Here is a 27,700-nt window from a genome sequence, read left to right as displayed (position 1 = left end):
AGGTAGAGTATACAAACTCATGGAAGTGAACAACTTTACTGAAGAACAATCGGATCAAGACAAAAATGAAAAAGCAAACTCAAAATGTTTAGAGCGGAAGGAAAATAAAAATACAACGTGCCCAAAGTTATGGGACACAAAGAAGGTGATTTTAAGAGATCTGTTCATAGCATATGTGCCTACATTTAAAAAAAATAGAGAAACCCATGGTAATAACTCAAGTCTAGAAAAGCAAGAAAAAGCAATACTCAAAATGAGATGGGAAGAAATGATTAAACTCAGCTAAAATCAATGAAATAGAAATGAACAAAAGTAAAATACAAGGAATCAATAAAATAAATGGTTGGTTTTTTGAGAAAAACAATATTGAAAACCTTTAACCAAATTAAATTTAAAAAAGGAAAAAGAAGGTTTAAATTAGTAAAATTAGAAATGAAAAGTGGGACATTACTACACATACCTAGGAAATTCTGAGCATCATAGGAACATTTAAAACATCTACATTCTACAAAAAAAGAATGAATTTTTTATTTTCTGATATATGTAACCTATACCTACACACACATACCTATACACACACAAACACACAGATTTCTAAAACAATTCTAAATAAGAAAAGAACTGTTGAAAATATGAGCATTCCTATTTTCAATATGTATAGCAGAACTATAGTATAAAACCATCATCTATTGGCAGTAAAATAAATACACTGAGTAATGGAATAGAAGACTCAAACAGAATTCTATATAACTACGGAAAAAACTTACGTTCTGTAGGATTCTTCTTCACCTGAGTAATGCAGATTGCTGCACATAAACTTTTTAGTTTTATGAGGTCTCTTTTTAACACCTGTGCTATCAGGGTACTGTTCAGAAAATTCTTTCCAGCATTAATATATTCAAGCCTACTTCCCACCTCTTTTATACGAATCATTGTATCTTATCTATGTTGAGGTCTTTGACTCATTTAGTGTTGAGTCTTATGTAAGGTGATGGATATGGATGGGTCTACTTTTACTCTTCAACGTGTAGCTATCCAGTATGATTAGAGACAGTTTTTGAAGATGCTGTCTTTTTACTCCAGTGTATATTTTTTGCTTCCTTGTCAAAAATTAGGTATCCATAGTTGTACAGAATTATGTCTATACACATCCTTACAATAAAAGGCATGTAATTTGAGTGACATTAGAGACCTTTTTCAGCTTGCCTTTATGTTTATGAACTTACTATACATACATATATACATACATACATACATACATACATGCACACATGCATGCGCGCGCGCACACACACACACACACACACACACACACACACACACACACACACTGTGCAAGGTGCTGATCTTCAGAGGTTACTGTAAGTAAATATCAATACCAAGGTTATAGAATTGAATACAAGGAAGACAGACACAAAGTGCATAATATGCCTTGTGATTATACAGGATAAGAAGAAAATAAGTCAGGGTAAGATGTTGAATAAGACATCTCTGGCAAGATGGCATGGAACCCAAGGTAAAAGCAGGTAAGGGAAAGTCTGAGGGATATCCTAGCAAGTAGAGATTCCCACCAAAGAGCTTTCCAGGTGGCATGGGAAAATATTAAATATCTCTGTGCTGGCTAGTTTTCTGTCAACTTGACACAGGGTCATCTGAGAGGAAAGAGCCTCAACTGAGAAAATGCCTCCATTAAGATTGGACTGCAGGCAAGCCTATCGGCATTTTCTTAATTAGTGATTGATGTGGAAGGAACTAGGCCATTGTAGGTGGGGCCAACCCTGGGCAAGTGGTCCTGGGTTCTACATGAAAGCAGTCCAAAGAAGCAATGAAGAGCAAGTGGGTAAGTAGCATCCCTCCATGGCCTCTGCATCAGCTCCTGCCTCTGGGTTCCTGCCCTGTGTGAGTTCCTGTCCTGACTTCAGTGATGAACAGCAATGTAGACATGTAAGCTAAATAAACCCTTTCCCAAGTTGCACTGGCTAGTGATAAAACTTTAATGACAATTAAAACCCTAACTAAGACACTTCAGAAATATGTCAGCATAGCAAAATAATATTTCTGTGCTTTAAAGATATAATCTTGGGACTGAGTAGATGGCTCATTTAAAGTGATTGCCGCATTGGAGTTTGAGCCTTGGACTTGGAATTCCCACAATCTATATCAATTCCTAAGGCATGGAGGTTTGCCTGTAATGCCAGCCAGGAGGAGCAGAGAGAAGGAGTACCCAGAGCAAGCTGCCTAGGGAGCCTAGCCAAAGCATCAGGTCCCTAGTTTGACTAAGAGAGCCTGCTTTGACAAAAAATAAAGAAGTGGATCATGATTATCAACATTTTTGTCATGAACCTTACTCAGCCCCCGCCCCCATGAACCACCATAATACCTATATAACACCTTACATATACACATGAAAAAATAGAAATAAAGGGCCTATTCTCACAGAGAATACACACAAACCGAAGAAAATAACACATCATTTAAGACTTAAAATACAAAAATCTATCAAAATTTACTACATGCTTATTATTCTGATGTTGACTCTAAAATTAAAATATGTAATATGACTTTCAATTTCCAAATGTCGTGTTCTGTGGAATGCATTCACTATATGAGTGAAGGCATCCTAGGCCCACATATATTGATTAGCCAAATAACACTGGACTATTTGTGGACAGTCTGTAGACCATTTTCATGCAGGAAATTACAATGTGCATAGAGAATGCACAAAGGAGCGTACCGCCTGGTCTTCGGAGATTTCTCCACTTGTTGGTCCCCGAGCCTTCAGAATGGAGAGTGTGATTATGAAACTTGAAAGAGCTGTATTTTGCCAGGTCCTTTAGGGGTTCTGAGAGGTGATGGTAATATACCTCGACATAGGATTTTCTCACACAGGAGCTCAAGATAGGTAAAACGGGATTATGGCATCAACTTCACCTGACCCAGCAACATGAGCTGTCTTTTGTCACCTACCATGCCAGTTCTGGAAAAGTCAGTGTAACATTTCAATCAGTTCCTGGCAGAATTTGCCTTTTTACACCTGTCAGGACTGAGGGCGATGGTGTTCCCAAGGCCACTGCACTCGAAGGAAATGTATGGAAATTAGAAATATACCGCATCTTAAAAGAAGCTGCCCGTTTTCTGAGTGCCTAGCTGAATTTCCTCCTATTTAATATAAAAATAGAAAGGGAAGGGCAGCAAAGGGCTAGGCTAGAAGGACACAGTGAAATGTGTTTGCTGCCTGCAGAGCCACCACGATGACGATTCTGCCACCTCTTGCCTTGACATAAACACTTCATGGTCTCCAATTAGATTAATTGCTCATGTGGTAAAAATCCATCTGGGGTAGTAAATGTAGCTGAGTTCAGAGACATGACAAATTTGAGGTTGCCTTGAATGCAAACAAAGACAGGATACAGGTGTGGCCCCACCCCTTTTTATTTATAATGCTATTCTTAGTAAATGGGGACTCTGAGGGGTATACAATGGTCTCAGAAAATAAAATATAGCTGTGCTATTAAATACATTGTAAAATGTCTTCTAAGGTGACTGTGAATATTCATACAATACTACAGATAATTTAAGCTAAACTCTAACTCTCTGTGAGATATGAAAGGCTGGGGAAAATTAAAACCCTGCAAACTACCCCTTGCCCTGGATCTTGATATGTGCTGCAGATTTGATTCTGGCCAGAAACTGGCCATAGCTGTCACTGTATCCAAGGTGTTCCTCGAGGATAGTCTCTACACCCCAGCAACCAGCCTGGAAAAAAATGAAACTCTCATCGTTAACAAAACATGTTGTGTCTGGTATAAAATTAAAACTTTAAGTTCTAAAATTCTCTGAAAGAAAAATGATGTTTAAGTTCACAATGCCTTCTATCTAAAATAGAGTTTTTATTAGAAACATGCTCAATATATCTTGATCATTTCAAAGTACAGACTCCTTAGGGAAAATTGGACACAACTAGCTTTTTCTTGACGGGAGCATTTTGTAGAATGTTCTCATGTGTTTACCTGATTGGAAGTGTGCTCATTCTGTGAGTGTCCATTGCAAGTTGTGGAGCTCTGGGAGTGACCGCCAACCTTGATGCTGGGTCAAACATTTGCACACAGGTGCTTCCTCACTGCTCTAGCTTTCTTTCACCTCCCACTCCCAGCCTCCCTGCATGCTCCGTCCCTTTCTCTAAGCAGAGGAGGCAAGAGGAGGGGCAGGGAAGAGAGGAGGGTATTTTGAAGGCTCTGTGACTTAAACTCAGAAAAGCTAAGAGAGAGGCCAACCTGTGAATGCACACATTTTTCTCTGAAAACCTTCATCATTCCTTTCTCTTCCTCTCAGTAAAGAAAAATGTAAGGTTTCTTTAAAGAGAAATATTCTTAACTAAAATATTACGGACAATGAACGTCTTTTACAGTCTTAGGAGATGGCAAGACACTTGTGTCATCTCAGAGATAGAAGAGGGGAGGTTTCATATTCTCATACACGGTATGAAGAAATCACAAAGGGGTGCTAGGAGACAAAACTGGGGTGACAGAGAGGGCAAGTCCGCAGAGCCTTTAGCGTGGAAAAGCTACAGATTTGATAGCTGCATGGTAAGAAGGGACTGGCAAGGTACAGGTGCAAGGAGAAAGGAAGGAAGCTGTCATATCAGGAGGTAAGTAACAGCTGGGGGTGGGGTGTGGGTGGCACCTGAAACAGAAAAATGGCCAAGCTTTGGACCTGAAAGTCATGGATGGAGGGGTAAGAAAGGGGTAAAAAATAATCTACATTCTATAGCTGAGTAAACTAAGCATGGATTTTGCACAAAAAGAAGGACTCCATTAGATGGGTTTTAAGGAGGGGTGGCATTGTGCTCTGGGTCCTGTATTTAGAATATAATTTCGGATATGGCATGAAGAAGGTATTAAATAGAAGCATAAAGTAAGAGGAATTAGGAGAAATACTTGCCACCTTTTGCTCTTTAGTCTCTGACTCCCTGTCTTAGGGAATGGGAGGGGTAGTGAGAAGCTAGATGCATCCTGGGAACCAGAGTGAGTATGAACCCCCCGAAAATGACAGGACTGCCCCAGAGTGTTAGGGACTCTGTACATCTCACACATACTGAACTCCTTCCTTACTAAGCTCGAGGGCTTGGACAAGTAACTGTTTCTTGGTTTCTTGATGTGTTTGTAATATATAATAATTATGATCTACACTTGAAATGGGTATTCCGGCTATTTATATGAGATAGTGGTTTTAAGCTGTAAGGGGTGTGGGAAGACTTAATAAGACACACCACTCCTGTCAGCACCACTGTGTAAACTTGATCAGGTAATACTTTCAGAGTCATGCTGATGACTTGCGAAATTTCCCCTAAGAGTAGGAAAATAAATAATCTGACCATAGAGACCTAGTTAGTATCACAATCATGTTTCTGAAAGGATCATATTTCTGGCTGTCATCTTTGTGAGAAAGATTGTCCAGAATGAGCTAATTTTGCAAATCGTCTACGATCACACTATGCCACAGAATTAGCGGGGTGAGACACAGCTGATTCTTCCAACTTTTCATTTTCAGAAGTGGATAAGCTAGAGAGCACAGGAGACACAGTACAGTAAGTGATCTCTAAGTTCCTCTTCAATAGACATCGGGTATTCGGAATGTCCTCTGCTAGTGGCTCGCTCTGCATTTCCTTGTCCCACCTGAGTTCACAGCAACACCATGCCACACGCCCACACACCCAAGCATCCCTAACAGTTCAGCACACTGTCAAAGAAGAGTGGAAGGGCAAGAGGTCTGGGTTTGTTCTGCTCTGTTTTGTTTTCACACTTCAGAGGCAGGTAGTAACCACTGAAAGACGGTTTCTTGGAGTGAGGGTCCAGATTCCTGGCCTATGTGTGGCCACTCCATATAAGAGCTCTAACAAGACTTCATTTCAGGAACCCGTTGTCCTTAATCTGATCTTTAAAATATCTCTTTCATATGGGCAATTTAGATGGCTCAGTAGGCAAAGGCAATTGTCACCAGGCCCAATAGCCTGTTATTTGATTCCTGATTCTCCACATGGTCTATGGAAAGACCCAACTCCTATAAAGTGTCCTCTGACCCCCATACACGTACTTTGGCATGCACATATCTCTCCAAATCAATAAAAAAATTTAAATATTTTTTGATAGAAGGAAGGCATGCCTCAACTAACTTTTCCCCTTCCATTTTACTGAAATTAGTAATCCAATAAACTCCCATCTCCATCATTATATCAGGATTTTGTTTGTGAAGAATCCAAACTAGACTGTCGTATCAGGCCACCATGCAAGGCTATGGACACAGTGGTCACAGAGGCTCCCTTACACAGGACAGCCTGTACTGATGCATCAGCATCCTGATAACTGGTCCAAAAATGAATGAAAATACATAAAATAGAGGATGGAGGTCGAAGGCTTGGGTTTCAAGGAAACTAAAAGAGAAGCCCATGGCTTTGTGGACAGCAGGACCCTTAACAACTAGATCTATAGTATGCAATAAACGCTTTGCACAAGTAAGGTGTATAAAATGCCTGTGGAATTAATTGCTATCTGACTGGCAATTTGGACAGAATTCACTCAGAAACTGAACACGTTGAGGCAGGCCCTGGCACACAGCACCAACCCAGTCAGATGTACATCTTGATTTATTGCAGATGGGCACTGAGTCATCTGCCAATTTGAATGTTCCCGATGAGATTTTACAAAATATCCCTGTTCTCTAACAATATCAGCCTTCAGTCAAAAGCAGAACAGCACAGGTGAGGAGACAAATCATTCATGAGCACGCATTGTGCATACACGCACACACATCAAGGTTGACAGCAGTGTTTCAGTCCCGTTAAATTACATTTTGTGCAATGTCCAAATTGATATTTTGTTGCTAAGAGATGCGTGTGTTTAACCATTTAAGTACTCATTTGTAAATGTGAGCTTTGTCTATGAGGAAAATATCCAGCAGTCATCATAAAGTGATCACTCGATTCCCAATCCTCATTTGACATTCTTTCCTCTTCCTCTAGGATTAAATTCAGCCCAGTTTCTTTCTGCTCATGTCATACATTTTCTTCCCTTATCCCCTGAAATCATCCACTTGAGACACAAAAGATTAAAAACACTGGTTGGTCAAACTCCAGTGACGTTGACCAACCAGTGAGCATGTTTTATGCAGTAACAGTACCAGAGAACTGTTTTATGTAGAAGAGCGATCACCAAAGGACTTGTTGCTCTTGTACATGTTGATGGGTGTCATGGGGTAGGGGAGGGTGTTCTCTGTGAATCCCCTGGGAATTATTAGAGGATTTCTCCCCATGACAGGTGTTCAAAAGATTTTACTTCTAAGTTTTGTCATTCCCTGGCTTTGATTTTGTCAAGCATGAAGTATTTCACTTTGATAATGAGGAAGCCTTCTTCTACCAAGCCAAAGGTGCCAATAAACCCCATAGGTAGGGAGGAAAATATCAATATGTTTACCATGTAAAGATTATCATATACTGCAAAAGTAATGAACTTCCACTGATTCCACTCTAGAGTAGCCTGTTGGATTATACTATAATTATTATTATTCCTTGTATACAATCTTGCCCATACAAAGCATTTATCTACCTAGTTTTGGTTACCCAATGCAAGCAAAGTCTGTGTTTGGATAAAAGCACAGGAACTGGAGAACTTGATGGGAAATCAACTCGGCCTTTCCACTGCTGATCTTCTCTAGGTAAGACACTATTATTTACTACAAATGGATATTTTGGAGTTTGTTTTGTTTTGTTTTTGTTTTTGTTGGTTGGTCTGTTGCTTTGTTTTGTTTTGGGTTTTTTTTTTTTTGAAACAGAGTTTCTCTGTGTAACCTTTGCTGTCCTGGAACTCAGACTGGCCTTGAACTCAGAGATCTGCCTAACTCTGCTACCCAGGACTGGGAGCCCGGCTTCATTAATGCTCATTAATCTGCAGCTGCACAGCCATGCAATCATGCGCAAGTCCTTGGAAGGACTTCTAGGATAAAAAGGCAACCATCCTATGGATGCCTAATGGAAGGAAGAAAATAATGACCTCACCTTCCATTCTGAAGGATCTTGGGGGTTTGTTCAACTCTGCAAAGCATTGCAGTCATTCCCTTAGAGAGGATAATTTATTTCACTTATATATTAGATCAGACGCACTCAGCAATTCCCAGGAGACTTCTATCTCGATCTTTCTGACCAGATTGAGCTCAGGGCCTTATTTGTAAGTCTCTCGGGTCACTGATAACTTGTACTAGGAATGAAATCTTCATTTGGAATTTACCTATTTCAGAATTTTCTTAAATCAATACTTGAGTTATGAACTTTTGCAGGGGTGATGTTACCTTTCTTTATCATGCTCTTGCTTTTCTGTGTTGGTTTGCATATTTGTGGCTTTGGATGCACCTTCTGGATTTAGGCCTGGAAAAACTTCTTATTTAGTAGCCTGCTTTGCAGTTCAACACACAGTACCACTTAGCAAGGAGAAAACAAAACATTGTAGCATGAACAACCTTAAACTCTGCAAGACTATAGAAACTGAAAATAACAAAACTAATACAGCACAACTCTAAAAGTTAAAAATGTTCAGGTTTTAAGTTTAAAATGATTGGAAACAGTACATGAAAGAGATAAAGTAGGGAGTCAGGGAAGGGGAAAATAGAAGAGGAACAAAGTTAAATGAACAGAAGGAAAGGAAAGTACATGAATTACTGGGGAGAAGAGGATAAAAGCAACAGAGTAGAAGCAGGAGTGAATTTCTTAATAAAGAACAAGACCAGAATTAGATAAATGTAACAAAGAGGTTTAAAAATTATGTTTAAGTAATTAAAGAAAAATATCCCAACAGGGTAGAGTCAAAACACTAGTTCGTGTAAAGAACCTCACAAAGAGAAAGGGCACGGAGGAAACCCAACTAGACAAAAGAATGAAATGTTGCCAAAATGAGGAGGGAGGTGTGCACAAGATTAGACGGATATGCGAGGGTGATAACACATATATTTGAAAAGTGAAAATACGTAAAATATAGTAAAAATCCTACTAAACATGTACTGAAAAGGAATCAGGACATCATGACTTTCCCTGGGACCTCAAACGTTGCACTCTGCCTGGTACATGCATGGAATTCGGGGACTGTGCATTGTCCTTGTTGACTCTTTCCTATAGTTTAAGCCTTTGCAGGGTCTGTACTGTACAAGTGTGTGGTGTCTGGTAGGACAATCTTCAACATTAGTAGCTTCCCTTCTTTGCTAGCAGGAGGCTCTGCTGGACACACTTTGCTTTCTGTGGCCTTGGCAGGCTCGCTCAATTTCCTGAGACTCCGCAGACTACACCCACTGGGCTGGCTGCTTCAACTGGGGATACCTGCCAGCAGGGTTGGGATACAAGAAGCAACCACAATGCTGAGATGGCTATGGGGAGAAATCAGACTCCCCTTCATACTTTCATGGCCTCCTGAGTGTGGATCACTTGATGGAGCTGAGAGTATCATATGCAACCCCAGGATTCAAGAGTTCTCAGACTACAGCAATGAGCACAGACCTGGTGCCTACACTTGATCTACTCGCTGGCCTCAGGCTCAGAGTTATCCAGTGCCATGTTTACTGTCTGTGGATGTGATCTGTTCCAGACCACTGAGGTGGGTCTCTCTCTCTCTCTCTCTCTCTCTCTCTCTCTCTCTCTCCCTCTCTCTCTCTCTCCTTTCCCCTCCCCTCCCTCTCCTCCTCTCCTTCACTCTTTCTCTCAGTTGTTTTATTTATTTATATTGCAGATGTTATCTCCTATCCAGTTTCTCCTCCACAAACTCTGTATCCTCTTCCCCCTTCCCCTGCCTCTGTGAGGGTGCTTCCAACCCTCCCACCCCACCCGCCTCAGAGCCCTAGCATGCCCCTACACTAGGTCCTGAAGCTTCCACAGGGCCAAGGATTCCCCTCCTAATGCTTTCAGATAAGGCCATCCTCTGCTACATATCCAGCTGAAGCTCCCCCACCCATGTGTACTCTTTGGTTGGTGGTTTAGTCCCTGGGGCCTTTCGGGGTCTGGTTGGTTGATATTGTTTTTCTTCCTATGGTGTTGCAAACCCCTTCAGCTCTTCCAATCCTTGCTCTAAGTCCTCCATTGGAGTCCCTGCTCTCAGTTGACTGTGAGAGGCTTGCAGAGCCTCTCAGGAGACAACTATACCAGGCTTCTGTCAGCATGCACTTCTTGGCATCCGCAATAGTGTGTGGGTTTGCTGTCTACAGATGGGATAGATCCCCAGGTGGGGCAGTCTCTGGGTAGGCTTTCCTTCAGTCTCTGCTCCACTCCTGTGACTTCCTTCTCTACCCCACATCCTTATTCCTTTCACTGTCCTTGTTGAATTCCTTCATGGGTTTTCAAAGTTCTTGCTCAACTCTTTAGAATGAACCTGCTTTTCTCATTCTCAGTCTTTCTCCTTTGCTGGATTACACAGAGGCAATCATGGCTGTGCTACCTTACTTGGGTGATCTTTGAATGTTTTTTGAAATAGGATCATGCTTGCTATAAAGCCGTGACTGGCATAGTACTCATTGTGAGGCCAGTCTGACCTCATATACTACCATTCCTAGCCACACATCTACTTAGTAATTTGTGTGTGTGTGTGTGTGTGTGTGTGTGTGTGTGTGTGTACACGTTCGTTCGCACATGTATGCATCTATGTCTGTGTCTGTGTGTCTGTGTGTTTTAATTGAGAAAAACTTCTGTAAGCTATATTCTGATCATGGATTTCTGTCCCCCCAATTTCTCCCAGACAATCTCTATTGCCCAACCACCCAACTTCACATCATTTTGTTCTTTCTCTTTAGAAATAGGCAAATAAAAAAACAAACAAAACAAAACAAACAAACAACAAAAAAACCCCGAACAATCCCGAATTCTTTTAAAATGAAAGAAAATACAAGAAACACACACACACACACGCACACACACACACACACACACACACACACACGAAACCAAAAACCAAACCCATAAAAATACAAAATTGGAAACTATAGTATACAATGAAAAGACCAGTAAGAAAAAATGTAATATAAAAAGTCTGCAAAAATACCATTGAGTTGGCCATCGGCTGCTGGGCATGGACCCCAACTTAAGTGTGTCTGATATACCTATGAGAGTTCATGGGATAAAAATATCATTTCTTTGTACATGATTGTCAAGTTTAAGGGCTGGCCTTAAACTCTTAAAAAATTCTTGTTCAACAAGAATATACTTCAATATATATTCAAAGTATAGTTCAATATACTCATTGAGTTCCCAGTGAAACAAAATAGCAAAAATATCCAGTACTAAGAAAAGAACACATAAGTCCACTTTTAAATTAATTGTTAGAAAAGGAAAATGGATTAAAATATATTATATCAAAAAATAAATGAAAATGAGTACCTATTATGTATTTGTTTATCTGAAAACCTACCATTCATAAAGCTTTCTGCATCTGAAATGAAACTTAACCCAAATAAAAATTCTAATACACAACTTCAGGAGGGCTGTTCCAGTCCTTCACCTGGCCTCTGCAGCTAGATCCCCTTGTTGGTGAGTCATTTCAAGAGGCTGGCATCACTCTTCAGACCAAAGCGGTATTCTAACATTACAATGCAGACACTACAGAATTTGAGAGGATTTGAAAGCTGGACCTCCAAAACATCATCAAAATCCACTAGAACAAATTGATAATTTAGGTTATTTTTTTCTGTAAAAAGAGGAAGAGATTATACCTTTCAAGGTTTACAAGTTTACAAGGTTTATAAGAGAGCACCAAACTGGTTTACTGGGCAACTTGAGAAGTGAAAGATGACAGCCATCAGCTCAACTTTCAGTGCACACAAGTTAAGCTATATCCAAAAGAATAACTGTCCACACACAGGAAGGATCAACTGAAAGTTTCAATTATAACTAAAACAAAATATAAGCTGACCAGTGTTCCCAGTGAGGATATCTGCAAAGAAAGTGACTGTTTTCATTAAGGAGGTGGCCAGCGGAATATGAGAAGCTTAAGCCATGTGCTGCTGAGGAAGATACAGGGGAGATCTTCAACCGTAGCATGGTCAGCACTTCGTGATGAATCTTTGTTATTACCCACTCTTCTAAGTGAGCAGTCATGCATTTTGTGTCAATATTAATAAGCACGAAGTGATCTAAAAGTATAAAATCACAAGTGATGTGGCTATGTGATTGTTAAACCTATCAAAAAACAATTTAAATAAATTGAGTTCTAAGGGCAGAATTGTGTTGTTTCATAATTGTGTTGATTCTCAACTTAGGAGGCAGAAACGTACTGAAGTAGAAATAGGGAATGAAAATTAGATAGATCATTTCATGGTTTCTTAGCTCAGAAGGTTTGAGGACTTCCTTATTGTGTCTGTTCAGATAGAAGGTCCCCTGTGAACAGTTGCAAAACAGGCTTATGTTAAAGTTCAGTTTGGTTATATGGTACCTAACAAGAGTGACTCTATTGGTTATGTGGTACCTAACAAGCGTGAATCTATTCGTTATGTGGTACCCAACAAGAATGACTCTATTCCAAGTTGGGCTAATCTGCTGAGTCTTGTACAGGAGGTCGATACCAAACTGTTACCACATACAGATTTAGTTGAATATTATTAAATATAAATATACTGGCCCTTCACAGGAGGTTGAAAAATCAGCAAGGCACCACCACCTCAGCACACATCAGGAATCACTACTACACATTTTTAACTACAAGCCCATAAGATCTGAAACTTCAAGCTCCTGTCCGTAAGTTATGCTATATATTTAGACATGAATGCAGTAAACTTCACAGTTAGTGATATATGTTTGAGCAACACTTACCATTCAGTCTCTTAACACAGAGAAAGGGCATTAGGGAAAAAATTAACAAGAGACAGGACTGATGAAAAATCAATTTGCTCAACTATCAAATGGAAATAAATGATCTCAATTTCACGATACAGACACCCGCATAATAGCAATAAAAATCGTTCTTAATATTGCACAGCTCTTATCTTTAAATTTCACAAGAAGGAAATTAGTTATAACAGGATTGTTATGCACACTAAGTGTCAGAGCTATTCTTGACAGAAAGCTGTATCTTAATGTCATTAAACTACTAGTGTGTTTTAGAATACAACAATAATTATTCCTCTAAGATATCCTAAATGATGGTTTACTGTTTAAATAGATTAATGATTGTACAACAAATACACACACACACACACACACACACACACACACACACACACACACACACACACACACGCCACCCTAAATATCCACACTGTTCATTGCTGGGTTTGATCTATGAATCTATCTATGATCCTGAAATGTGGCTTTAATGAAGGCAGATTTGGAGGAAGAAATGTGGAGTGGAGAAATGACTTTGGCAAGGCTTGAGACAGCTGCCCCAATGCTCACTTCCTTATAGCAGCGGGCTTCTGTGTAGCTCTGTGCCCAAGGTCTTGAAGCCATAGTTGCCATTGTCGGGCATGTTCCTCAACAGAGGAGCCATTCTGCTTACCATTTGGCTGTGCTAATCACAGATGGGGCATTTACTAAGTTAAACAATGGTAAGCAATAAAGCCATTACCTCCATTGCTCCCATAATAAAAATACCTGCTAAGTTGGTCCTTAGTGCTCCCTGTAACAAAATACTGACAGGTAAGTAAGTTAAACTATATAAATGTAGTCTGGACCATTCTAGGAGGTAGAGGTCTAAAGGCAGAGAATCAGCAGAGCTCTCTGCCCCTTAGAGAGCAGCAGAAAAGATTCCTTTCTAACTCCCCTAGTTTCCAGGCAGCTGGGCATTCCTTGGCTTAGGGAAGCACTGGTTCTGATCTGTTTCTATCTAACAGATATCTTCTCCTTTCTCTCCCTATGTTTCAAATATCCTCTTGATTTCTCTTATATCCCTTAATTATGAGCCTGCCTCTGATTTTAAGGCCCGTGATAAATATAGAATAATCTTATCTTGCTATATTCAATTATACTCACAAAGACCCTTTCTCCAAACATGGTCACCATAACTGGTTTTAGCAATTAGGGCACACAAATAACATTTTTGTTCTTGTGGGGGTGGGGGCACCATTCTACTCCCTACACATAAATTGCTAATACATCCTTTTTCTCTCTTCTGCTTTTACTTTCTCTTTCCCATTACCACAAATACAAAACAAAGTTGTTTCTAGGACTTTTTCCTAGAGCCCAGGCTGTTTGTTTGTACTCGTGAGAAAAATAACAGAAAAATTAGTGACCAAATATTAGTATGTTAATGGCAAAACTATGTGTGCTCAGCGAGTGGACATGATGGTTGTTCTATTCATAGTAACCACATTTGCTACTGGGCTAACCAAGTTAGTCCTGGAATGTTATATAATCTGTATAGAAGTTAAATGGTAGGCAGCCTGCTGATTTTAACAACGACTCTTAGATCTAACAGTTGACTTGTTGTTCTGTTATACAAGGTATATGTGAACAAATTAAACACTCATGTAGAGTGAAGACAAAATATATTTTAGTGCTAATTGTCTTGGAAGGTAGACTGATACTGCAGTTAAGCCAACTCCATAATGTCAAAATATACCCCACTGACAGTGCTGTCTCAGGTGAAAGGCTTCAGTCCTTAAACTGCCCTAAGTAAGAACCAAAACAAATCCTGCATATAAAAAGATCTATTTTTAGAGGTAGTAAATCAATCTTCTTTTGTTAGAATATCTGAATATATAAGCCATGTGGAGGAAATAACTTGATATGATACATACACAAATGTCAGCTCATTTAATACAAAGTTAAACAAAACACACACACACACACACACACACACACACACACACACACACACACACACACACACACGGAAGTACTCTACCTACTCCAGAGGGCAAACTTTTATCATGATCTGAGATAGTTCTGTTCTTTATAGTATTTTATAAATGCAGAATAGTTTTCCTATCATTTCAGCCTTTTCAGTTCATTGGTGCTTCTAATTTTCCATGTCTCTTTCTCTACATCCCCTGTAGCTGCAAACAGTCACAACATCCTTCCGAAATCCTTCAATAGAAGACTAATAAAGCTGGGATTCAAAACCCCAGCTACCTTGTTGCTCAGGAGGGATAACTGCGAGGTAATCTGCTACCATTTCTCAGAGCATCCACATGGCTGTAGTAACCTTCTGTTATCTACCACAAGCTGCCTTCTGTCTAGACTAGATATCATGTTACTCTCCTTCCTCCTCTACCTTCTCAAAGAACCACTTAAACTAAAATCATGCCCTAGGATCTGTTTATGAGGCAATGTACTCTAACTGAAAAAAGGGAAGAAGAAACATTATTATACATAATAATGGTCCATCTGTGCCATAACCAACCCCCAGCCCTAGCCAATGCCATACATTTAATACATGGGTCTGGTAATATATACACCCTAGCTTGCCTGAACTATATCCAGCTTCCAGGTCTTGCCAAGGCTACACATTTGTGTGCCAATCCAACCAGCCATGTGAGTCCTCCACATCATTCCTAATACTGAATCCTAGGCTAAAAACAAAGTACACAAGCCAGCCTAGCCTGGTGAGTGCCCAAGACCCCAGCCCATCCATGCTATGCTTAAACTCCAAGGCACAGGTTGGGTAACACAGTTTGCACATCAGCTCAAGCAGATCCAGCCATTTTCCCTTTTGTAACCACTCCCATCCCCAAATCAGAACTGAATATCTTAAGGATTGACCTATCAACTCCTCATACCCAATCTGAAGTCAAACAAGCTTAAGCAACAACAATTAAAAAACATTCTACTTAATAGAAGCAGCCAAGAATCTCCCATCAGACTCTGAGACAGTAAAAAAGGTAGACATTCCTAGATCTCAACCAAACACAAACAATGTGAAAAGCCAAGATAATACAACACCCTAAAAAAATCACCAGTCCCATAGAAATATTCTTCAATGGAAATTAGCTAGATGAAATTTAGTAAATAAAAATTTAAAGTAAATATCATAAATGTCATCATAGAATTCAAATTTAAAGAAGACAGGATTAAACTGTTCAGTCATTTAAAGAGAATAGCAAAAGATGCCTGAATGATGGCCAAGAAAACACATAGTTTAATCAAACATTGAAGACAATTCAGGATTTGAAAACTGAACTAAGAGATAAAAGTATTGATGGGAACTTGCATAGAAATAAATAAAAATTCAAAAACACAATTAGAAATCATGTTAGAGCAAATTCTACAAGTAGAACAAATCAAGTAGAATATAGATTAAGAGAATTGGACCACACAAGTAAGGACTATGGAAAAGTTAAAAACATATGACAGGAATAGGCAAGAACCGTGGGCACTATGTAAATTCCAAATGGTTGAGTTATAGGCATAGAAGAAAGAAAAGAATCCCAGTTGAATGGCAGAGACCAGATCTACAACATGATTACAGAAGAAAACTTCCCCAAACTAAGGCAAGACATACCCATACAGACACAATTATACTGAACTGACTAAACAGCTTTTTTAAAATAAAACTATAAGAAACAGAAAATTCTGCAGCAATGTACTTCAAGTTCTAAAATATCACAGACACCAACTCAGACTGCTGTACTCAGCAAAACTATATGCCATAGCTGAAGGGGAAAGAAAAAAACTTCATGACATAAACAGGCTAAAAGAATTCATACCCACTAAATTAGCCTGATAGAGAATACTGGAAGCAATACTTTAGACCAAAGTGTGGAATACATATAGCTAAAAAGCTATAGAATAAAATAAGGCTGCAATGATAACACAAAATTAGATAAGGAAAACAGACAGCAAGGGGAGGTAGCAATCAACACACAACTTTCAGCAATAACTTAAAATATTAAGGACTACAAATCCACAAATATACAGGTTCCTTAAATAGATTTAGAAAGAAAATCCATCTTTTCGCTGCCTACAAGAAACTCATTGTATCTTCAAAGACAGACACCACCTACCACTGATGAACAAAAGTCAACTCCAATTGGCTGGAGCATCTCAATGTAAATCTGAACACTAAAATTGCTAGAAAAAAACCTAGGTGTAGGAAAGGACTTCATTTGCCCAAGAATTAAGGCGTATAAGTAATGGGACCTCATTCTGTAGAACAAGAAAACAATCAAGAGGAAAGGAAGGCCACAAATTGGGAGACGATCATTGCCAGATATTCATCTAACAGAGAATTTTTTTCTTTAATTGGATTTTTTTCATTTAAATTTCAAATGTTATTCCCCTTTCCAGTATCCCTGGACATAAGCCCCTCCCCATCTACCTCCTTCCCCTACACTGGAGGGGTCCAAGTTTGGCAGGACCAAGGGTTTCTTCTTCCATCGGTGCCCAACAAGGCCATCCTCTGCTACATATGCAGCTGGAGCCACGGATCCGTCCATGTGTACTCTTGGGATGGTGGTTTAGTCCCTGGGAGCTCTGTTTGGTTGGCATTATTATTCTTATGGGGTTACAAGCCCCTTCAGCTCTTTCAATCCTTTCTCTAATTCCTCCATGGGGGGTATGCGGGGGTGTCCTAGTCTCAGTTCAATGGGTTGCTGCTAGCATTCACTTCTGTATTTGACATGCTCTGGCTGTGTCTCTCAATAGACATCTATATCTCGTTCCTGTCAGCATGTACTTCTTAGCTTCATCAATCTTATCTAGTTTTAGTGACTATATAGATATGGGCTACACGTGGGGCAGGCTCTGAATGGCCGTTCCTTCAGTCTCTGCTCTAAACTTTGCCTCCATATCCCTCCTATGAATATGTCTGTTCCCCCTTTTAAAGAAGGAGTGAAGCATCCACAATTTGGTCATCCTTCTTCTTGAGCTTCATGTGGTCTGTGGATTGTATCTTGGGTTATTCAAGCATTTGGGCTCATATCCACTTATCAGTGAGTACATACCATGTGTGTGTTTTCGGTGATTGGGTTACCTCACTCAGGATGTTATTTTCTAGTTCAATCCATTTGCCTATGAATTTCATGAAGTAATTGTTTTTGATAGCTGAGTAGTACTCCATTGACTAGATGATTCCCCTGTTGAAGGTCATCTGGGTTCTTTCCAGCTTCTGGCTATTATAAATAAGGCTGCTATGAACATAGTGGAGCATCAGTCTTTGTTGTATGTTGGACTAACAGAGAATTAATGTTCAAAATATAGAAAGAACTTCAAAATCAAGGAGTCAAAAAACCAAGTGACACAATTAAAAAGCAAAACAAAGCAAAAAAATCCCAGGTCAGGCTTTAAATCCAAATATAGACTTCTCAAAAGAATAAATAAAAAATGGCTAAAAAACAACTTGTAAATGTCCAAGATTCTAAGCACTAGGAAAATGCAAATTAAAAATACTTTAATACTTCATCTTTATCCAGTCAGAAGAGTTACTATCAGGAAAACAACTGGCAACAAATGCTGGGAAGGGTATGGGGAAAGGAGAACGTATTTGATTGTAAAACTGAGCTGGTACAGCTACTCAAGAAATTAGTGTAGAGAATTCTCAAACTCCAAAATGGAGGCCTACCATATGAGCAAGATGTACTACTCCTGGGGATATGTATAAAAGACTCAATCTCCTACTCCACAAATACTTGCCTAGCTATGGTCACTTCCAGTCTATTCGCAATGGCTTATAGATGGAAACAACCTAAATATCTTTCAATTGATGACTACATGATGAACATGTGGGACTTATGCTCAATGGAGTATTATCCACCTGTGAAAAAAAGTAAAACTGTAAAATTTACAGGCAAATGGCTGGAACTTGAAAATACTGTATTGAGTAGTTAGTTAGCTGACCCAGAAAGACAAAGCTTACGTTCTTTCTTGTTTGTGAATCAAGTCCTAATGTTTAGATGGGAGTATACAAACTAGAGTAACCACAGAAACTAAGAAAGTAAAAAATGACCATGGAGTGGAGGGTTAGAAGGACTTTTAGGAAAGAGAACACAGGGCCACAAGTCCTCTGGTAGGGAAAATAGGAAGAAGGCAGGTCTGCATTTTCAGAAGGGCTAAGAGTAATACAGAGGGAGGAAGAAGCCATAAAGAACACAGGGAAACTGTAGCGAGAAATATTTTTAAAAGGAACGCATCATCCCACGCTAGCTCCGGCCACTCTCTGGCCCCAGTGGTCCCACCACTTCCGTGGCTAGCCCCAGACTTGCTATCTTTCCATGGTGGGTCGATGTCACCACACCAGCCCCGTGCAGAGACTACCAATCTAGCCTTGTGGCTTTCTTGCTACAGACTCTGCACACATTCCCAGCCATCTGCCCTCTGTGGGTATAGTCACAATTTCCAGTGACCTGGCAAAATCAAAACTCTTGAGCTTGTAATTTATCAGTCAGATTTATATCAGTAAATTCTCACCCCACAAATGTCCACACAATAAACTCAATTGATATTGATATAAAAGACCCACCTAGATAAGACAAACTATCCTGCAATCATTCATCCCCTGTAAGATATTCATAGTTACCTGTGGCTATTTAAAGCCATGCAGAATCTGGATCATCTTTCTCTTCCTCCATCTTCCTTCCTTGTCCATACTCCCTGTCCAGTCTCTAAAATTCTCAGCCTACCTTTCTTTTTCACTGCCCAATCACAGGCCTTGCCTTATCTTTGGCTTGCCCTCACCTGCATATAGACATCAACCCACAGGAAACATTATTTTATATCTACTTAGATAATACTTACATAAGTGTATCTGTATATACAAATAAATTAAGTGAGGTTAATACCCTCCCGCCCAGAGCCGGAGACTACCTAACAAAAACAGCAGTGCAAGTCATCTGATATTTACCTCAAGTTGTTGGTCAAGGCAGTCTGAGAGACTCCCAAAATGATAGAGCAGACTCTAACCATCAGCCTTGGTTGCCTTCCAGCACTTGAAGATAAGACCCTGCTACTAAAGACAGCACAACTTTGAACACAGGGCTTAGAAGAGCTAATCTGAAACTGGTCTGGAAGCCTTGTTCTTGAGGATTAGATCTCCTAGTGTCAAAGATGCTATGCAAGCTACCAAAGGAGAAAAATGATCAATAGTCCTAACTACCTATAAAGCTTACAAACCACAATGACCAACATGCAAAGATATGTCCTTGGGTGCATCAGTGACCTTTCAATCCTGGAAGCAATCAACAGCAATCTAATTGAGCTGAAGGATGCTCAATGCCTGGTCCTGTAAACCTGGCCAATTACCCATGGCTGCTAAGTTCATGGACCCTGAAGAGAACCTACTAGTAGCACTTTCCTAAAACAGTGTAATTGCTAAACACATCCTAAATACCTATCCTTATATCCACAGGTATAGCTTCCACCCTAAATCAAAGAAGCTTTCTTTTACAGCAGATGGAGGTCATCATGAAAATCCACAACTGGTCAAAGTTCTGAGAGCAACCCACCGAGAGGCATCCAACCCCATTCTGAAACATTTACAACACAAACATTACATCCAAGGCTCAGGCAGTGTTACAGAAAAAAGGATGAAAAGGGGGCCAGTGAACACCACCACCACCTGTGAGATAGTATTACTTATATTTGAGAAGATTTTGTGCCCATAAAACATTAACAACATAGTCGCCTAAACAAGACCTGGACAATGACACCACCAGTTGACATTCCGGTGTGTGTGGAGGAAATCTCAGAAGATCCACTTCTAGAAGAGGAGCTACGATTGCCAATAAACATATGCTCAGGGAGGGACGGTAAGTGTTCTCCAGAGACGAGTGCTCTGACAGGTTGTCATCAAATCCCAAGATGACAGTTGGTTTTTTTTTTCTTTTTTTTCTTTTTTTTTTTTTCGGAGCTGAGGACCGAACCCAGGGCCTTGCGCTTGCTAGGCAAGCGCTCTACCACTGAGCTAAATCCCCAAGCCCCCAAGATGACAGTTTTATATATATACATACATACATACATACATACATACATACATACACATAACACACACATGCACACACACATATATGATATATAATTGATATCATATATATATGATAAATACTAAATTAACTCTACAGTATGTATATGAGTATGTGACAGAGGGACAGAAAGAAAGAGAAAGAATAATAATTAAGAAAAAATGGTCATGAATTTGAGAAGGAGTTGGGGAGCGTTAGGAGTTGCAAGGGGAAAGAGTAATGTGGAAGTAACATAAATATAGTATTTATGGAAAAAATTCTCAAGATAAGGTTAGTAAGAAGATACATTTTGACTTTTTGAAAATTAACTTATGTCTGGTTTGCATGAAATCTACATGAAAAAACAATTCTTCTGAAGGCATTACCCTGTACTGTATGCTGTCCAAATATTAAAAATAAAAATTCACATTTCCATATTAGTACAGTGGGTAGCAGAGTTAATAAAAATACATGTTCTAGCTTCTCTCTTTACTCTACTCCTAATTACATTCAAGTGTTGAATGGCTATATGCCTAAGGGAAATACAGTCCTTAGACCCAATTAAGTAAACCTTGATTAGTATTAGTGACTGTGCATTGAAATTTGACTTTTATTGACTACTAAGGAGGGCCAGAAGATACAGTCATAGCTCATGTCCACAATCAGGCATTTATGGAAAGCTTTTGATAATTCTTTTATTCTTTAAAAAGGATAGAAAACAAAGCTTTTGCCCTTTTCCCCCCAAATTGAATTTTTTTAAACATGGTAGTTGTCTGTTTAACATGTGAATATAAACTCACACACATAAGGCTCTGCCTGGGGAGGATGAGGAGACTGATTATGTCTAAAGGGAAAGTAAAAAATAAAAATTCCAGCAGGTTTTCATTATTGTAGCAATTGTGTCACAACATTTACAAAGCTATTGTCTAATCTGTCCAAGGAAGCAACGACGGAAAGGAGGAGGAAGAAAATCTCAGTGAAATCTCAACAGTGCCATAGCAGAGTTCTCATTAGGAGAAAAACGACACAATGTGGACTTCTGCTGAGAATCTGCTTTGTGGAATATGGAAACAGGTTTATTGATGGGCCGAAAATAGGAAGTCAGTGTGGAGCAAGCAAGAAACCATTCTGGTGCTGAAAACTGTGTGACGGGATGAACTTGGAATCGTGGTCGCCAATGTCTGGAGAATGGCGGCTGAAGACAAAGTGCACACTGAGAGAGGCAGAGAAAGTGAGAGGAGATCATCTGATCATCGGTGCTGATTCGTCAGACAGCTGCCTTTGCTGATCATGGAAAGCCTCATGCCCAAGATCCTTGGTAGTGAGATAATAAACCTTTGAACCTCTCCCCCTCTCCCCTCTCCCCTCTCCCCTCTCCCCTCTCCCCTCTCCCTCTCTCCCCTCTCCCCTCTCCCCTCTCCCCTCTCCCTCTCTCCCCTCTCCCCTCTCCTCCCCTCTTCCCTCTCCCCTCTCTCCTCTCCCCCCCTGTCCCCTCTCCCCTCTCCCTACTTTCAGTCTGAAACTACTAAGGATGATTAGTCGGTGTGCATAATGCTCTCACATACAATTTCGTCTAACTGGGTAGCGGGTCCCTCCTTTTCAACTCTCAGCTACAGCTGTATCTCACAGCTTTTTCTAAGAAGACACCAGCGTGAGAGTTTAATGAATCCTATAAGGTAAAACCCATCAAGATGTAAGTTGCTGCAGGTGTGGGCAGCAAGGCAGGGCCAGATGGTGGAAAGGGCACTGAAACATTAGCAAATCGTGCTTCCATTATGTCCTCCGCGTGCCTACCTCACAGGGTTAACGGCGAGTTTAATTAACTCAAGAGTATTTACCCAAATGCTACTGCTTCGCTGTTTCTTCTTCCATTGTGACTGAATAGAGAAGTGACCAGTGTCTGTCTTCTGCCCTTTGCAATAATCCACAAGTGAGATGAGTTGGGGAGGTGAAAGGAACACACAAGACCTGCATAGGTCAGAGACCAACGGTCTTCCAGTGCTGAGAGGGGAAGTGGACACAAGCCCACATCTCTAACTCAGGAGCTATCCCCCAACTGATAATACTTTGCCAGGGCTTTTTCCCCCCTTCTGATGCTTTGCATGTATATTATGGCTTCCAGTTTTGTGTTTTTATGGGATGTCTCTGTGTCTTTTTCTTGGCTGTTTCTCCTCTGTTTTATCCTGTTCTGGTTTGTTTAGTTTTATTTTATCATTATCTTTTACATGCCTGTTTGTTTCCTAAAAAAAATAAGAGAAAGAAAGGGAGTGGATTTGGGTGGATGGGGAAATAGGGAGAATCTAGAAGGAATTGGGGGAAGGGAAGCCATAATCAGAATATATTGTACTAAAATTTTAAAAGAAATCTATTTTCAACATATAAGGAAGAAAGTGCATCTTTAAAAGAGGCAGCCTGACAACAGCAATGGCAAGAAAGAACAGGGGAGGAAGCATCAGCATTTCCGCTGGTGGAGCACACTGGACAAACTGGGTCAGCCCAGAAGCTAACATTACAGGTAGGGCTACAACATACATTCTTCACACCATGTTACAAGCTACAGGTTTCATTCTGCAAGGGCGGTGACCTTATTAAAGGTCAGCTTTTAGGTTTTTACCATGTATTATGTGAAATCTAGCAGGGACAATACATCTCTAATCCCAGCAGTGCACACACTAAGAGAGGAGAATTATGAATTTAATGCCAGCCTAGGCAATACAGAAGTCTCATTTGATCAGCCTCCCCCTTTCTAGGCCATGATGATTGGAATAATGTATCCCTTTAAAGGTCATAGAAAACAAAAATGGGTTTAAATGAACTCCTTAAATTCAGAACACTCAAATCTCACAGAGGCTCAGCTGGGCTACATGTGAAAACTGTTAGACATTCTGGAATGATACGTCTCCTGGACCATTAAGGAATTATTTTCCTGGCTGCCCTCTGTCTTTGCACTCACAATATAAAATATCTAAGATAAAGCTGAAGCTCATTACTCTACAATACCCAGTGTAAACTCTTACCGTACCCAGGGCATTACAGCATGTTAGCATATTTTCCAAAAAGGCCATTGATACATATTTCGCTGGTGATTTTCAGATTGTCTGCCAGAAACCAGTTACATTTAACAGGGCTTTGTAATCAGAAGTTGTAGTGGGCATATTTTTCGGGACTGATGAAAAGACTGAACTTCAGTAAACAGACAAACCATAAAACCCAAACTACAACCCAAGAGTTGTTGGCTCACTTTGGAACACTTAGGCAAGATGGACCTTTTTTAGAACTAACACTTTCCTCACTCTCCTCTTCTCTCCCTCACTCCCTCGCCCATCCTTTCTTCTTCCCTCCTTTCTCTTCTCCTCATTGCCACTGTCCCTCTCCTCTTTCTTTTACACTTTCTATTAGGAAGAAACAGTATCGATTATGGATGGGTATAGTGTGAATTATTCCAACAGTCAACACCAGCTTTTCTTATAGTCAAGATGCCACGTGATAGAGCAGGTCATTCTCACCCATGTAAGGTTAACTGTGGAACTGAGCGAGAAAGATGTAGAAGGAATCCGGATTTAGCCAGGGTATATATAAAACACACTTTTCTATGCAATTTAAGTTATACCAGAGTCACAACTGGGTGAGAACGGATATGAAAAATACCAGTGTTGCAGCCATCTGGTGGCTTTCCTGTCTCCTTTACTTTCTCAGGGTTGTCCATATCCTAAGGTATGCCACACATTGTCTGCCGCCATGGTGGCAGAGGGTTTGTCATTGTTTTAATCAGCATCCTGACATCAGCCCTACTGAATGTTCTGTCCTTAGAAATCAATTTTGTGGTAAATGTTCTTCTTGATGACCTCACTTACCCCCTGGGAGCTCGCTCAGAACAGGACAGATTAAGTAGACTTTGGGACTGACCATGAGCTGGGCTCTGGGTCTGACTACTCATGAGTATGAGAAAGAGAGATACCTCAAGTGCCAGAATGAATTTATTTAGTTTCCTACAAGACTGGGGAATGAGAGTCTGTGGCCATCTTGCCCATTGAACTGTTAAAATTCATAGAGAGATACAAGAAAAGCCAGGCAATCTGCATATGTGGATTTAGCTGAGTGCCCTAGTTACCTGGAACTGAGGAATTATTTTTCTCTTATGAAGTGAACCTTTGCTTTGGTGCCAGAACTCTCGGGGATGCCATTTTCATTCCCAGCATGTGTTTTCTGTTAGGTATCTAATTCCCAGAGCATTGACACTGCTATCAAGATGGATCTAGCATCTTCAGGTTCTCACTAAGTAGAAGCCCAGCAGGAAATAGAGGAGAACATGACAGGGACTTCATGTCAGTGTCACTACATGATTTGTTTGACATTTTCACTTAACTCTGTTTGGAAATGCAAATGATTTTCGAATTTATTTTCAGTATGTTAGCATCCAACCATACTAATTAGCATATCGCAAGGCCATTAAAGATGCAGAATAGGGCTGAGTATCTCTCTGAATACTCGTAATCAAAAATTGATACACCATTATCATAACACACAGTAAAACCTGGCTGGTCCCAGGCAGACACATGCCATTAGAGGATGATGAAAATTTCAGAGTAGACAAGCATGGCTACGTATCTTAGTTTTGTCATTCAGTCAGTGTATAACTTTATGCACCACACTGGTCCTCTTGGTACCTCATTTCCCTATCTATAGGATGCAAATAACCCTGTGATACAGTGAGGAATAAGCAATAGTAATAGTAAGTTTCCATCATTGCTTTCTAATAAGCGCTTAATAACAATATTGATTGTCATTATTATTAACATTGAGAACTTTTACCTTTTGGAACTGAATATATTCGAATTACAACCAGCAAAAGAGTATAAACATATTATATTTCCGAATTAAAAAATTTTCCTTTAAAATTGTGTGGAACTAAGATAAGATGTGTGTGTGTGTGTGTGTGTGTGTGTGTGTGTGTGTGTGTGTGTGTGTGTAGATATACAAGCACATTATATATATGCACATAAAGCCCAGAGGTTTTATAACAAGTGTCATCTTCTGTCATTCTTCATCTAACTTTTCAAGGCATGATTTCCCACTGAACCTGGAGATCGGTGAGCCATTTGGCCAGGCTGACTGACCAGCAAGCCCATCTGATCTTTCCTGTTTCTAACTCTCCACTGCTGGGACTACAGCCATGGAGAACACCACCCAACTTTTTACAGGGGTTCTAGAGATTTGATTCCACATCTTCATGCTTATGGAGCAAGCACTTCTCTGTGTTGTTCACTCTTGCTGTGACTAAATACTCTGGTAAAAGCAGTGTAGGAGAGGCAAGATTTATTCGGACTCACAGTCCCAGAGTTCATTACAGTGAAGAAGTCAATGTGGCAGCTGGTCACACCACATCCACAAACAGGAAGGAAGAGGTAAATGCATTTACATCATACTGCTCAATTCCCTTTCTCCACTTACACAGTCCAGGATCCCAGCCTGGGAATGGTTCAGCCTACAGTGGAAAGGTCTTGTCACTTCTATTTAGGCTATTAAGATAATCACCATATCAAATGCAAATCAAAACAACCCTGAGATTTCACCTCACACCAGTGAGAATGGCTAAGATCAAAAACTCAGGTGACAGCAGATGCTGGCGAGGACGTGGAGAAAGAGGAACACTCCTCCATTGTTGGTGGGATTGCAGACTGGTACAACCATTCTGGAAATCAGTCTGGAGGTTCCTCAGAAAATTGGACATTGAACTGCCTGAGGATCCAGCTATACCTCTCTTGGGCATATACCCAAAAGATGCCTCAACATATAAAAGAGACACATGCTCCACTATGTTCATCGCAGCCTTATTTATAATAGCCAGAAAATGGAAAGAACCCAGATGCCCTTCAACAGAGGAATGGATACAGAAAATATGGTACATCTACACAATGGAATATTACTCAGCTATCAAAAACAACGAGTTTATGAAATTCGTAGGCAAATGATTGGAACTGGAAAATATCATCCTGAGTGACCTAACCCAATCACAGAAAGACATACATGGTATGCACTCATTGATAAGTGGCTATTAGCCCAAATGCTTGAATTACCCTAGATCCCTAGAACAAATGAAACTCAAGACGGATGATCAAAAGATGAATGCTTCACTCCTTCTTTAAATGAGGAAAAAGAATACCCTTGGCAGGGAAGGGAGAGGCAAAGATTAAAACAGAGACTGAAGGAACACCCATTCAGAGCCTGCCCCACATGTGGCCCATACATATAGAGCCACCCAATTAGACAAGATGGATGAAGCAAAGAAGTGCAGGCCGACAGGAGCCGGATGTAGATTGCTCCTGAGAGACACAGCCAGAATACAGCAAATACAGAGGCGAATGCCAGCAGCAAACCACTGAACTGAGAATAGGTCCCCCGTTGAAGGAATCAGAGAAAGAACTGGAAGAGCTTGAAGGGGCTCGAGACCCCATATGTACAACAATGCCAAGCAACCAGAGCTTCCAGGGACTAAGCCACTACCTAAAGACTATACATGGACTGACCCTGGACTCTGACCCCATAGGTAGCAATGAATATCCTAGTAAGAGCACCAGTGGAAGGGGAAGCCCTGGGTCCTGCTAAGACTGAACCCCCAGTGAACTAGACTATGGGGGGAGGGCGGCAATGGGGGGAGGGTTGGGAGGGGAACACCCATAAGGAAGGGGAGGGGGAGGGGGATGTTTGCCTGGAAACCGGGAAAGGGAATAACACTTGAAATGTATACAAGAAATACTCAAGTTAATAAAAAAAAAAAAAAAGATAATCACCATATGTAGAGGCTCACCTC

At 40.3% G+C, this 27,700-nt stretch overlaps 1 protein-coding gene and 1 long non-coding RNA gene across 9 annotated transcripts in view; both read right to left on the bottom strand.

Moving 5' to 3' along the window:
* The window catches only part of Macrod2 (mono-ADP ribosylhydrolase 2), a 2,017,257-nt gene that overhangs the window by 1,529,365 nt on the left and 460,192 nt on the right, over positions 1-27,700 (bottom strand). The window lies entirely within an intron of this gene.
* On the bottom strand, positions 1,279-27,330 carry LOC134486166 (uncharacterized). Its single transcript, XR_010064920.1, has 2 exons — positions 22,455-27,330; positions 1,279-22,102 (listed from the first exon to the last, which is right to left on the bottom strand). It is a non-coding gene; the product is annotated as an uncharacterized LOC134486166 (long non-coding RNA).

The sequence above is a fragment of the Rattus norvegicus genome, chromosome 3, assembly GCF_036323735.1.
Source record: "Rattus norvegicus strain BN/NHsdMcwi chromosome 3, GRCr8, whole genome shotgun sequence".
In the NCBI taxonomy this organism is placed as follows: domain Eukaryota; kingdom Metazoa; phylum Chordata; class Mammalia; order Rodentia; family Muridae; genus Rattus; species Rattus norvegicus.
The sequence above is the reverse complement of the archived record's forward strand: the minus strand, read 5'-3'. Positions and strand labels throughout refer to the sequence as shown.